Below are 15,811 nucleotides of genomic sequence, written 5' to 3' on the forward strand. Positions count from 1 at the left end.
CATATGCATTATTGTTGATTTAACCAAGAGCCCATATTACCTTGTCTTCTCCCTTGTATTAAATGCTCACAGATTCCAGCTTAGTCCAATGCATGTGCACTATTATTATTATCCACACCGTTCGGTCGTGCTAGTGAAAGGCAATAATGACGATATATGATGGACTGATTGAGATGAGAGAAGCTGGTATGAACTTGACCTATCTTGTTTTGGTAAATATGATTAGTTCATCATTCCTGATTCAGCCTATTATGAATGAAACATGTTTGTAATGGCAATTAGAGATTATAGTTGCTCATGCCATGCCTAATTAGCTAGGAGCTTATAATGGTTTACCTTGCGTGCCAACATGCTATTAAAATGGTTGTGATATGGTATGGTAGGGTGGTATCCTCCTTTGAACGATTCGAGTGGCTTGACTTGGCACATGTTCACGCATGTAGTTGAAACAAAATCAACATATCCTCCATGATATTTATGTTCATGGTGAATTATATCCTACTCATGCTTGCACTCAGTGTTGATTAATTTTAACGCATGTTCATGACTGTTGTCGCTCTCTAGTTGGTCGCTTCCCAGTCTCTTTCTAGCCTTCACTTGTACTAAGCGGGAATACTGCTTGTGCATCCACTTCCATAAACCCCAAAGTTATTCCATACGAGTCCACCATACCTTCTTATATGCGGTATCTACCTGCCGTTCCAAGTAAATTTGTATGTGCCAAACTCTAAACCTTCAAATGAAATTCTGTTTTGTATGCTCGAATAGCTCATGTATCAACTAGGGCTGTCTATATATTCCATGCTAGGTGGGTTATTCTCACGAGGAGTGGATTCCGCTCCTCATTCACGAGAAAAATGGCTGGTACCGGGATGCCCAGTCCCATGCTTAAATCAAAATAATTGCAAACAAAACTCCCCCATGATTGTTGTTAGTTGGAGGCACCTGTTGTTTTGGGAAAGCCATGGATTGATGCTTGTTAGTGGTGGGGGAGTATAAACTTTACTATTCTGCTTGGGAACTGCCTATAATGTGCATAGCATGGAAGATATCGAGATCTCTTGGTTGTTATGTTGACAATGAAAGTATACCACTCAAAATATTATTTATCTCTGTTTCAAAACTTGAGCTCTGGCACCTCTACAAATCCCTGCTTCCCTCTGCAAAGGGCCTATCTATTTACTTTTATGTTGAGCCATCACCCTCTTATTAAAAAGCACCAGCTGGAGAGCACCGCTGTTATTTGCATGCATTACTATTAGTTTACATTGAGTATGACTATGACTGGATCTCTTTTACCATGAATTACAATGTTTAGTCAGTCCTTTATCTTCAGGGGCACTATGCATTTATGTTTTGCGGTCTCAGAAAGGGCTAGCGAGATACCATCTTGTTATATCATATTATGATTGCTTTGAGAAAGTGTTGTCATCCGTGATTTACTATTATTGCTCGCTAGTTGATTATGCCATTGATATGAGTAAACATGAGACCTAAGTGTAATTGTGAATATGGTTAGTTCATAATCTTTGCTAAAAACCTGAATGCTGGCTTTACATATTTACAACAACAAGAGCCAACAGAGTTTGTATAAGTTTTTCTTTATCACTTTTAGTTTGTCAATTGAATTGCTTGAGGACAAGCAAATGTTTAAGCTTGGGGGAGTTGACATGTCTCCAACGTATCTACTTTTCCAAACACTTTTGCCCTTGTTTTGGACTCTAACTTGTATGATTTGAATGGAACTAACCCGTACTGACACTGTTTTCAGCAGAATTGCCATGGTGTTATTTTTGTGCAGAAATAAAAGTTCTCATAATGACCTGAAACTTCATGGAGAATATTTTCGGAATTAATAAAAAATACTGGCGAAAGAATCAACACCAGGGGGCCCACACCCTGTCCATGAGGGTGGAGGGCACGCCCATCCCCCTGGGGCACGCCCCTGCCTCGTGGGCCCCCTGAGGCTCCACTGACCTCAACTCCAACTCTATATATTCACGTTCGGGGAGAAAAAAACGGAGAGAAGGATTCATCGCGTTTTACGATACGGAGCCACCGCCAAGCCCTAATCTCTCTCGGGAGGGCTGATATGGAGTATGTTCGGGGCTCCGGAGAGGGGAATCCGTCGCCATCATCATCATCAACCTTACTCCATCACCAATTTCATGATGCTCACCGCAGTGCGTGAGTAATTCCATCATAGGCTTGCTGGACGGTGATGGGTTGGATGAGATTTACCATGTAATCGAGTTAGTTTTGTTAGGATTTGATCCCTAGTATCCATTATGTTCTAAGATTGATGTTGCTATGACTTTGCTATGCTTAATGCTTGTCACTAGGGCCCGAGTGCCATGATTTCAGATGTGAACCTATTATGTTTTCATGAATATATGTGAGTTCTTGATCCTATTTTGCAAGTCAATAGTCACCTACTATGTGTTATGATCCGACAACCCCGAAGTGACAATAATCGGGACCACTCTCTGATACGTCTCCGTCATATCTATAATTTTTGATTGTTCCATGCCAATATTATACAACTTTCGTATACTTTTGGCAACTTTTTATACTATTTTTGGGACTAACATATTGATCCAGTGCCCAGTGCCAGTTCCTGTTTGTTGCATGTTTTTGTTTCGCAGTAAATCCATATCAAACGGAGTACAAACGGGGTAAAAACCTACGGAGGTTTTTTTTGGAATATATGTGAATTTTGGGAAGTGGAATCAACGCGAGACGATGCTCGAGGGGCCCACGAGGGTGAGGGGTGCGCCCCAGGGGGCCAGGCGTGCCCTGGGCTCTCGTGGCCACTTCGTAAGGCGGTTGGTTCCCTTCTTTTGCTGCAAGAAAGCCAATATCCGGGTAAAAATCGTGTCCAAATTTCAGCCCAATCGGAGTTACGGATCTCCGGGAATTTAAGAAACGGTGAAAGGGCAGAATCGAAGAGCGCAGAAACAGAGAGAGATAGAGAGATAGATCCAATCTTGGAGGGGCTCTCACCCCTCCCATGCCATGGAGACCAAGGACCAGAGGTAGAACCCTTCTCCCACCTAGGGAGAAGGCCAAGGAAGAAGGAAAAGGAGGGGGTCTCTCTCCCCTTCTCTCCCGGTGGCGCCGGAACACCGCCGGGGCCATCATCATCACCGCAATCTACACCAACACCTCCGTCATCTTCACCAACATCTCCATTACCTTCGCCCATCTATCTATAGCGGTCCACTCTCCTGCAACCCGCTGTACCCTCTACTTGAACATGGTGCTTTACGCTTCATATTATTATCCAATGATGTGTTGCCATCCTATGCTGTCTGAGTAGATTTTCATTGTCCTATCGGTAATTGGTGAATTGCTATGAATGGTTTAATTTGCTTGTGGTTATGTTGTTGTCCTTTGGTGCCCATCATATAAGCGTGCGCGTGGATCACACCATAGGGTTAGTTGTATGTTGATAGGACTATGTATTGGAGGGCAAGAGTGACAGAAGCTTCAACCTAGCATAGAAATTGATGCATACGGGATTGAAGGGGGACCAATATATCTTAATGCTATGGTTGGTGTAGGACATTGGAGTATGTCTAGAGGGGGGGTGATTAGACTACTTGACCAATAAAAACTTAACCTTTTCCCAATTTTAGAGTTTGGCAGATTTTAGCTACTTTAGGACAAGTCAAGCAATCATCACACTATTCAAGCAAGCATGCAAAGAGTATATAGGCAGCAGAAATTAAAGCATGCAACTTGCAAGAAAGTAAAGGGAAGGGTTTGGAGGATTCAAACGCAATTGGAGACACAGATGTTTTTGGCGTGGTTCCGATAGGTGGTGCTATGTACATCCACGTTGATGGAGACTTCAACCCACGAAGGGTAACGATTGCGCGAGTCCATGGAGGGATCCACCCACGAAGGGTCCACGAAGAAGCAACCTTGTCTATCCCACCATGGCCATCGCCCACGAAGGACTTGCCTCACTAGCGGTAGATCTTCACGAAGTAGGCGATCTCCTTGCCCTTACAAACTCCTTGGTTTAACTCCACAATCTTGTCGGAGGCTCCCAAGTGACACCTAGCCAATCTAGGAGACACTACTCTCCAAGAAGTAACAAATGGTGCATTGATGATGAACTCCTTGCTCTTGTGCTTCAAATGATAGTCTCCCCAACACTCAACTCTCTCTCTTTGGTTTTGGATCTGGTGGAAAGAAGATTTGAGTGGAAAGCAACTTGGGGAAGGCTAGAGATCAAGATTCATATGGTAGGAATGGAATATCTTGGTCTCAACACATGAGTAGGTGGTTCTCTCTCAGAAATGGTAAGTTGGAAGTGTAGGTTCGTTCTAATGGCTCTCTCCACAAATGAAGAGGAGGTGGAGGGGTATATATAGTCTCCACACAAAATCTAACCGTTACACACAATTTACTAAACTCGGTGGGACCGAATCATTAAACTCGGTCGGACCGATTTAGTAAACCTAGTGACCGTTAGTGATTTTCGGTGGGACTGACATGCATCTCGATGAGACCGATTCGGTTAGGGTTAGGGCATAACGTAATCTCGGTAAGACCGATTACACAAACTCGTTGAGACCGATTTGGTAATAAGCTTTCCAGAGAGTTGGTCAGGTAAACTCGGTGGGACCGATTTGCTCTTTTCGGTGAGACCGAAATGTTACAAAAAGGAAACAGAGAGTTTACATTGCAATCTCGGTGGGACCGATCGCTCACTTCGGTTAGACCGAAACGTTACGAAGGGAAAAAGAGAGATTACAACCCCATCTCGGTGAGACCGAGATCCCTATCGGTACGACCGATTTGCTTAGGGTTTGTGGAAGTGGCTATGACTTTTGGAATCGGTGGCACCGGATAGGAAGAATCGATGTGACCGATTTTGGCTTTGGGTTTAGGTCATTTGTGGATGTGGGAAAGTAGTTGAGGGTTTTGGAGCATATCACTAAGCACATGAAGCAAGAGGCTCATTAAGCAACACCTCATCCCTCCTTGATAGTATTGGCTTTTCCTATAGACTCAATGTGATCTTGGATCACTAAAATATAAAATGAAGAGTCTTGAGCTTTTGAGCTTGAGCCAATCCTTTGTCCTTAGTATTTTGAGGGATCCACTTTCATCATCCATGCCATGCCATTCATTGAGCTTTCCTGAAATAATAGTCTTGGAATAGCATTAGCTCAATGAGCTATATGTTGTTATGAATTACCAAAACTACCTAGGGATAGTTGCACATTCAATCTCCCCCTTTTTGGTAATTGATGACAACATATAGATCAAAGCTTCGACAAATGATAATAATATTGAATAACATCGTCGCTCTGAGAAGTATGTGATAAGCAAGAGCTCCCCCTAAATTTGTGCATGGGTTAAGATTTGCTTTGGACTGCAAATGCACAATGAATTAGGCTCATGGGTTACTCTTCCATGTCACATACATCTTGGTGGAGCGCTCAAAATAATAAACATTGAATACATGCACTCATCACCAAGCATTGTGAATGATCACATAAGATAGATAGGATAATATCAAGCATGCATAAGTGTAGCTTATGATCAAACACATGATCATCAATGTCTCATAAGCATAGTATCTCAACCAAAAGCAAACAAAGTTAAAACCACCAAATAAAAGCAAGAGAGAACAAAAGCAACACTCTCTCTCTCGAAGCCTATGATCTATATATTTTCTCCCCCTTTGGCAACAAGTTACCAAAAAGTTCATAGAAAATGCATAGTGCTAGATCACTCTCAGGCTTGATCTTCTGGTGGTGGTATCCTGATGACTCCAAGGACGAAGGCTTCAGTTGAAGTAGAGGGTGCTGGAGTGGATGCTGGAGCTGGTTGCACTGGAACTGAAGGGGCAGTGGCTGGTGCTGAAGTTGTTGCTCTAGTGTCTGTCACTGGCACTGCAACTGACCACTGGGCTCTGGGCTCTCTGGAAAACACATTAGTTGTTGTCTTGCCCTGCTTCTCCTGCATGTCCTCCTGCAGCTGCTCTACAACCGACTGAATCTCAGTTACTTTGACATCAAGGTCATGGAATTTGAGTTCCATGATTCTCTCAAGGCTCTCCTGATTCTGAGTGAGGGTGGCCAGTCCCTTCTCAATCCTCAGTGTAGATGCTATCAAGTAACCAAGCTGCTCCTGTTTGGTTTCAAGAAATATCCAGATGCCTCCTCTTGAGTTGGCATCTTGGCAGCCTTCTCCTTCTTTGCCTTCTCCTTCTTCTCCTGAGCTTGAACTGATTGTGGATCATTCTCATTCATGACAACCTCATTGTCCTCAAAGTCTGGATAAAGTGGAAAATGTTCCTTATCCAACTGATATTTCCCTGTGCCCATCTTTGAGTTGATCAATTCCTGAATCTGAGGTGCATATCCACAGCTCCTCTGATCTGCTGCAGTCCTCTTAATTGTTTCAATCATCAGGCTCATGACTTTGAACTTTTGTGGCACATCAAACACATGCAACATGTTGTTGGCATGCCCTCTGATCATGTTATGGTCACCAGACTTGGGAAACAAAGTATGCCTCAGAATCCAATTAATGGTTGGCAACCCTTACAGCAAAAAGTGAACTGATCCAAACTTGTGAGTCTCTATTGCCTTGTCTGGAATCTCCTTGTACATGTGAGCCATGAAATTGTGATCCATCTTCTTCTTTGCATAGATATACAGGTCATCCTCATTTTCCTTGGGGGCATTTATCAGACTTGCCCATTCTTCAACAGTGGATTGGTACCTTGTACCTTCAGACATCCAAACAATTCTTCCATCTGGGTAAAAGTGTGCTGTGGAGTAGAATTTCATGATAAGTTCATCATTCCAGTGGGTGAACTTCTGTCCAACGAAATCAGCAACTCCACAAGCAACAAAGCTTTCTTGCACTCCAGGATAGTGCTCTTCATTGTCCTTGATGTAGGTCCAGTCGACCCACCTCATGTCACAAACTATAGGCTTCTTTTCCAATAGAATTGTTTCATAGAAGTCCTGATGTTCCTTTGTGTGGAACCTGTAGTCAACAACAGTTCTTCTCCTTGATGCATATGGATCTTCCATCCTCCATAGTCTCAGCCCTGAATCCTTCCTGATTCTCATGTCCTCGGCCACAGGATGGGCATCATTGTGGTCTGGTATCTTGGGCTTGAGCTTTCTTAGGACCTGTCCTTCTTCATCCTCTTCTTCAACAACATTTGGCACCGGGGCCTTGTTCTTCTCAGCAGCTGGAATACTCCTAGTATTCCTCTTTGGAACTTGCTTGGCCTTGGAGGCAGCTTTGGGTGCTTCCTTGGGCTTAGATGTTGTAGCCCCTGATCTGATTGCATCTCCCATAAGCTTGGGTGCCTTAGGTGCTGGTGCAGCAACCTCTTCCTCTTCTTCAGAATCTCTTCTCATGGAGGGCTTTCCAAGGACCTTGGCAGTTGTGGTTCTTGCTCTCTTCTTCTTCTTGTCCTGACCACCTTCATCCTCTGATTCAATTGTGAACTTCATAGTCTCACAAGTGGGGACTTTCTGAGGTTTGGAAGAAGTGACTTTCTTCTCAGGTGCCTCTTTGGGTTCTGTCTGGGCTGGCACTTGAGTGGACTTTCTGGCCTTTGGCATTGGTGTCCTCTTGGCAGGAACTTTCTTCTTCAGACCTGGCTTTGTGCTATGTGTAGAGCCATATTCCTTCTTGAGCACAACTTTCTTGGAAGTGGCCTCATCTTCCTTAGCTTTATAATCTTCATCTTCTAAGTCTGAAGTCCTCTTCCTCCTTTGCCTAGTAGCAGCCTTAGGCAAATTGCTAGGAGTACTTCTGCTCCCTTCATCTGTAGTTGAGGGACTAGTGCCCTCACTCAAGTCCATCTGCTCTTCTGACCTGTTCTGGCTGTCACTTTGGTCTGACATGCTGCAAAAAGCTGACCGCTGACCCTGTGAAGAGTTATAGATGAGATAGAATAGATGAGCATCACAAAATGCAGAGATTTTTGCAAAAGAATGATTCAAAAGTTCAGTTTTAGTTTTCCACAGAAAGCATTTCGGATAAACCGATTTTCAAATTCGGTGATACCGAAGCAGTTTTGGAACCTAAACTGATGATCTCGGTTGGACCGAGTCACAGTTCGGTGGCACCGAGACTGCTAGGGTTTCACAGAATCCTCAAATCGGTCGCACCAATTAGTAATTCTCGGTCAGACCGAGAGTCACTAGTGCAATGGCATAAGCCAAATCGGTGAGACCGAGTTTTTCAACTCGGTGGGTCCGAGATGGTTTCGGCGGAAACCTAACCCTAAAAATTTGAATCTCATCTAATCTACAGACTACTTTGGCTGGATAGAAGTGTTTCAATCGTGGAAAGATTCAATAAGAATACAATGTGCTTGGAATCAGACGTGGATAGCACAAAGATTGAGTCCATACCCTAACTTGGCGGTGGACTCGCTACGACGACAATGGCGGGGGCGAAATCCGTTGACGGCGGCGGAGACCAGCGACAGGAGGCTGCTGGCGATGAGGAGACGATCCGGAGACTTCCGATGGCAGAGCGAGCTATTGCGTGGGCGAAGGGTTTCGGAGAAATTTCCAAAAAATTTCCCGTGGCTATATATAGCCCGACCCTGTCGGTGTGACCGAGTGGAACAACTCGGTGGCACCGAGATGCATAACTGTGTATAGTTACAGCAAATCGGCGAGACCGAAAAGTTCAAATCGGTTGCACCGAGATTGAAAACTCAGATCAACTTAGTGATCTCGGTAGGACCGAAATGGATGAATCGGTCAGACCGAGAGTCACAAAGAGGTTTTGGAAGTTTTAAGTCTATGACAAATCGGGGACTCCGAGTGCTCCTCACACAGAGTGGTTCGAATCTGACTTGATCAAATTTTGTGATGTAGCATGAATAGAGTTTGAGATGAGGAAAGCATAGATAGCTAAAGAAGGTTCTTAGGCATTCTTGTCCATCCCTTGGCAAAAAGAAAATCCAAGCAATCAAAACAACAAGTGAATGTCCTTGAATGAGTAAAATATGCACCAACATGCTCACACAATAAGATGGCAAATGAAATATGTGGCAAAGCATGCACAACCAATCCTAGCATCTATCAAACATTTGGCGATGACTAGGTCATCTATATACGAGTATATTGACTTAGGAGTCAAATGAGAACATTTGATCATAGGTCATACTCATTGTTTAAGCTCAAGTGGGGTTACTACTTTTACATATTGCATTGATGTGTTCACACCATAAGAGCTTTGACTCAATTCTTAGAGTTAAGCTCCCCCTAGATGTGAGATCCCCCCTTAGAGGGATGAACTAACCTTGGGTTTTGTCGATGATGACTTCATGTAGGTGTTGAAGATGTGGATGCTCAATGTTGATGTAGATCATTTGGAGCAATCCTTTGGAGTGAGTTGCACTTTCAACTTACCTACATGGGTTAGTCCCACAAGGAACAAACAAGAATATCCATAGACATAGAGTGATGCACACACAAGATGATGTCCATGAACTCATTAGGTTACCTTGTCCCTTGCCTTACCAACATGAGGGTTTGTGACTCTTTGAACTAGTGCAGGATGTGGAAGTTGATTGCACTTGTTCTTGCCAAAATAATATGAGTGAAGGATGTTGGCGGAGTCACCCTCAAGAACTCTCTAGTTCTTCTTCTTTGGGATCCACATCATCTTGATGGGAATCCTTGGAGTTGTAGTTGTACTTGATGAAGTAGAACTTGACGTAGTCTTGGGGACCCACTTGAACGAGGCTTTAGGTGCTTCTTCAAATGTATCAATCTCTTCTTGAAGCTTGTCTTTGCCTTTGTTCTTGTGGTCTTGTGGTGGAAGATCATCTTGAGCTTTTGTTCCCTTGAAGGAAGTAGGATCATACTTCTCTTGTTGAGGAACAAACTTCGTCTTGGGGTATTGATCTTCTTCCCACTCAACTCCATTGGCATTGAACTTTCGTTCGAAACCAACACCTTGATTCTTCCGGTGCCTTCCTTGCTTGCGTACAATTTCCTCGAATTGCTTACTCCTGGCAAGGCTCTTGTAAACACCTTTCTCTATAATTCCCTTCAATAAGCTATTTTCTTGCTCAAGTGTAACTTGGCTAAGAGAATCATTAGTGGAATCAAGAGAACTACTAGAAGCAACAATATTAGATTTGACATTGTTATTGTTACTACTAGAGGAAGTATCTTTCCTGTACTTGTTACTAGACTAGACTTGAGGCATGTAAGTAGATAAGAGTAAACGCTTGGCAATGTAAGAAGAACTTTTCTTGCGAAGATCACCATTGATTGCTTTTAAGAACTCATGCTCTTGCTCAAGATTGAGCTTTTCAAAGCGTAACTTCTCATGAGCCCTTAAAAGTCCTCGATGATCTTCGTAGATAGTTTCATGAGCTAACTTAAGAGTGTTTAGTTCTTTAGTTAGAAGCTCAATCTTCTCCTTATCATTGTCATTCGTTTTATCTTGATTAGCATGATTAATTGACATTTCATCATAGTATTCATCACTAGAGTTGTCAACAAGTAAATCATCATCCACAAGCAAGTCATCTTCATCACTATTGAAATCAACATACTCGGGATGTGTTACCTTTAGACCTTTGGCCATGAAGCATCTTCCAACACCTTCATTTGGTGAATCAAATATGTCGTAGGAGTTGGTTGACACAAGTGCTAGACCGGCAACACCTTCATCTTGAGTATATTCGGAGCCGGAGTGATAGCTTCTCTCGGAGTGATTGTCGGAGTCGGAGCCGGATACCCATTCACCAACATGAGCTTGATGTCTTCGTTTTGTGTAGCTCCTTGATGACTTTTCCTTCCTTTCCAAATCCTTGCTTCTCCGTGAGGGTCTTCGTTCATAACGATCATCTCTACTCCTCCTCTCTCTTGGTGGTGATTCTTCTCTTTTGCTCCTTCTTCTTGGAGAATCTTCTCTTCTTTTGTAGGGTGCCGTACACTCATTGGAATAGTGTCCGGGTCTCCCACAATTGTAGCAATTGCACTCTCGACTAGAAGATCTCTTGTCATTGTAAGACCTTGACTTGGAGCTTCTTTCTTTGCTTCTACTCTTGTAGAATTTGTTGAAGTTCTTCACCATTAAGCTCAATTCTTCATTGAAGGTTTGTTTCTCACTTGATGATGTGGGGGCTTCACTTGAGGCTTTGTAAGCACCACTTGACTTGTTGTGAAGTTCCTCCTTATCCTTGAGTGACATCTCATGAGCAAAAATTCTTCCAATGACTTCTGTTGGCTTGAGATCTTTGTAGTTTGGCATCATTTGAACCAATGTGCACACGGTATCATACTTTCCATCCAATGCTCTTAGGATCTTCTTGATGATGAATTTGTCGGTCATCTCTTCACTCCCTAAGTCGGCAATCTCATTTGTGATAAGAGCAAGCCTAGAGTACATTTCAGTGACACCTTCACCATCCTTCATTTTGAACTTGTCAAGCTGACTTTGGAGCACATCCAACTTGGATTCCTTGATGGACTCGGTACCTTCATGCATATCAATCAAAGTATCCCAAATTTCCTTTGCATTCTCAAGACGGCTGATTTTGTTGAATTCTTCGGGGCACAATCTGTTGAAGATGATATCACAAGCCTGAGCGCTGTATTGCAGCATCTTCAATTCTTCTGCATTAGCTTCACGGTTCGGTTCTCTCCCATCAAAGAATTCACCTTGCAAGCCAATACAAATAATTGCCCAAATGGCGGGGTTATGTCCAAGAATATGCATTTTCATCTTATGCTTCCAACTAGCAAAATTAGTACCATCAAAGTAAGGACCTCTACGGTGATAGTTTCCCTCGCTAGACGCCATACTCTCCTAGGTTGTGAAACCAAGGCTATGACCACCAAAAGCTATGGAAATCAAAGCAAATGGAGACCAAAGCTCTGATACCACTTGTAGGACCTTGAAGTATGTCTAGAGGGGGGGGGGGTGATTAGACTACTTGACCAATAAAAACTTAACCTTTTCCCAATTTTAGAGTTTGGCAGATTTTAGCTACTTTAGGACAAGTCAAGCAATCATCACACTATTTAAGCAAGCATGCAAAGAGTATATAGGCAGCGGAAATTAAAGCATGCAACTTGCAAGAAAGTAAAGGGAGGGTTTGGAGGATTCAAATGCAATTGGAGACACGGATGTTTTTGGCGTGGTTCCGATAGGTGGTGCTATCGTACATCCACATTGATGGAGACTTCATCCCACGAAGGGTAACGGTTGCGCGAGTCCACAGAGGGCTCCACCCACGAAGGGTCCACGAAGAAGCAAACTTGTCTATCCCACCATGGCCATCACCCACGAAGGACTTGCCTCACTAGCGGTAGATCTTCACGAAGTAGGCGATCTCCTTGCCCTTACAAACTCCTTGGTTCAACTCCACAATCTTGTCGGAGGCTCCCAAGTGACACCTAGCCAATCTAGGAGACACCACTCTCCAAGAAGTAACAAATGGTGCGTTGATGATGAACTCCTTGCTCTTGTGCTTCAAATGATAGTCTCCCCAACACTCAACTCTCTCTCTTTGGTTTTGGATCTGGTGGAAAGAAGATTTGAGTGGAAAGCAACTTGGGGAAGGCTAGAGATCAAGATTCATATGGTAGGAATGGAATATCTTGGTCTCAACACATGAGTAGGTGGTTCTCTCTCAGAAATGGTAAGTTGGAAGTGTAGGTTCGTTCTGATGGCTCTCTCCACGAATGAAGAGGAGGTGGAGGGGTATATATAGCCTCCACACAAAATCTAATCGTTACACACAATTTACTAAACTCGGTGGGACCGAATTGTTAAACTCGGTCGGACCGATTTAGTAAACCTAGTGACCGTTAGTGATTTTCGGTGGGACTGACATGCATCTCGGTGAGACCGATTCGGTTAGGGTTAGGGAATAACGTAATCTCGGTAAGACCGATTACACAAACTTGGTGAGACCGATTTGGTAATAAGCTTTCCAGAGAGTTGGTCAGGTAAACTCGGTGGGACCGATTTGCTCTTTTCGGTGAGACCGAAATGTTACAAAAAGGAAATAGAGAGTTTACATTGCAATCTCGGTGGGACCGATCGCTCACTTCGGTTAGACCAAAACGTTACAAAGGGAAACAGAGAGATTACAACCCCATCTCGGTGAGACCGAGATCCCTATCGGTACGACCGATTTGCTTAGGGTTTGTGGCAGTGGCTATGACTTTTGGAATTGGTGGCGCCGGATAGGAAGAATCGGTGTGACCGATTTTGGCTTTGGGTTTAGGTCATTTGTGGATGTGGGAAAGTAGTTGAGGGTTTTGGAGCATATCACTAAGCACATGAAGCAAGAGGCTCATTAAGCAACACCTCATCCCTCCTTGATAGTATTGGCTTTTCCTATAGACTCAATGTGATCTTGGATCACTAAAATATAAAATGAAGAGTCTTGAGCTTTTGAGCTTGAGCCAATCCTTTGTCCTTAGTATTTTGAGGGATCCACTTTCATCATCCATGCCATGCCATTCATTGAGCTTTCCTGAAATAATAGTCTTGGAATAGCATTAGCTGAATGAGCTATATGTTGTTATGAATTACCAAAACCACCTAGGGATAGTTGCACTTTCAGTTGGGTTTTACCTTAATGAACGCTAGTAGTTGCGGATGCTTGCTAATAGTTCCGGTCATAAGTGCATAGAATTTCATGTTAGGGATGACATGCTAGCAGTGGCGTCTCCCACATAAAACTTGCTATCAGTCTAGTAAAGTAGTCAATTGCTTAGGGACAATTTCACAACTCCTACCACCACTTTTCCACACTCGCTATACTAACTTTATTGCTTCTTTACCTAAAACAACCCCTAGATTTTAATTACGTACTCTTTATTTTCTTGCAAACCTATCCAACAACACCTACGAAGTACTTCTAGTTTCATACTTGTTCTAGGTAAAGCGAACGTCAAGCGTGCGTAGAGTTGTATCGGTGGTCAATAGAACTTGAGGTAATATTTGGTCTACCTTTAGCTCCTCATTGGGTTCGACACTCTTACTTATTGAAAGAGGCTACAATTGATCCCCTATACTTGTGGGTTATCAAGACCTTTTTTTGGCACCGTTGCCGGGGAGTTATAGTGTGGGGTGAATATTCTCGTGTGTGCTTGCTTGCTTTATCACTAAGTATTTTTTATTTTGTGATCTTGTTTTCTATCTTTAGTTATGGGTAGGAAACGTAAAATACCAAATAAATTAGTTGTACCTACTACATCAATAGTTGAAGGACCACTCAAAATCTATCATACTCCTGAGGCTTTTTACTTGAATCATCTTCGATCCCTATGTGCTCGTGCTAAAGCCCCGACTAGCTTAGTTGAGGGCAAATCTTTAGATGAGCATGCTTGTTATGTGCGACACCGCTTATCTCAAAAAGGAAACTTTTACTGGATCAAATTCATCATTTGCAATGCTATGCTTGGAATTTATGTGAAATATACGATTTTACTTGTTGTTCTGAAGACCCTAAGAACTTCCCTACCAATGTGAGTTTAGTGATAATGAAACCTTAGCTTCTTATGCTAATGGTATATATGATTAATATGATGTGGAACGAATAGAAGAATTTATTGCTTTTAAGGGTCCTTGTGAAATTGAATCTTTGTTTAAAGAGTTTGAAGATTTTGATGATTCAGTTTATAGACTTGAAAATTTAGCTATCCTTAAATATTGCTATGAGAATTATAAATACAATTATGATATTGATGAATTTATTGAGAAAGTCTCCGCTGTCCAAGAAGGGACTAATATTTTGCAGGAGTCTATGGAAGAAAAAATTGATGAAACTGTGATCTCATTGGATGAAAAAGATGATGAGGAGAGCGAAGAACAAAAGGAGGAAGATCGGATTAGCTACCCGTGCCCACCTTCTAATGAGGGTAACTCTCCTACTCATACATTATTTAATGTCCCTTCGACCTTACCGAAGGATGAATGCCATGATAATTGCTATGATCCCGTTGATTCATTTAAAATATCCCTTTTTGATGAACTTGATGCTTGCTATGCTTGTGGCCAAGATGCCAATATGAATGATGCTTATGGAGATGAACTTGCTATAGTCCCTTATGTTAAACATGAAATTGTTGCTATTGCACCCACGCATGACAGTCCTATTATCTTTTTGAATTATTTCAACTACACTATATCAGAGAAGTTTGCCCTTATTAAGGATTATATTGATGGGTTGTGTTTCACTACTACACATGATTATTTTGATAGATATAATATGCATGTGCTTGCTGCTCCCACTACAAAAAAAGACACATCCGTGACATTTTGGGCCGAACGAATTTTTTTCCTGTCATACATATGACACTTCTATGACGATAATTGTGACAAAACCCGGTATCATCATAGATGTGGTGGGCTCCTACTTCTATGACAAAAAATCATGACAGAAAATGGGCTTTTCGTCCTGGGCGGGCCAGAGACGCAGCTGCATGACATTCTTTGGGCCGTCCATGACAGAAAAAACTGTGGTAGAAGCGAGGGGGAGGAAAATTTCGGGGAGTTGCCGATTACGGTGGGAGGTCGGGGGCCGAGCGATGCGCGTTTCTCTCGTACAGGTACGCACGTGTGTGCGAGGCGTTGACTCTAACTAAACCCGAGCGAGGCGTTGGGCTCTAACTGAACCCGAGCGATTACACTGCAGGCTACGCGTTACGGAACCCAAGCGATCGATCGATGGCTGTTAACTGAACCTGATGGAGCGATTCCTTCGCTACTGCTGCTAACTGATGCCGATCGATTCGATGAACAGTGAGTGTTGTGGGGGGGGGGGTTTGGA

Source organism: Triticum dicoccoides, chromosome 5B (assembly GCF_002162155.2).
Source record: "Triticum dicoccoides isolate Atlit2015 ecotype Zavitan chromosome 5B, WEW_v2.0, whole genome shotgun sequence".
Lineage (NCBI taxonomy): Eukaryota > Viridiplantae > Streptophyta > Magnoliopsida > Poales > Poaceae > Triticum > Triticum dicoccoides.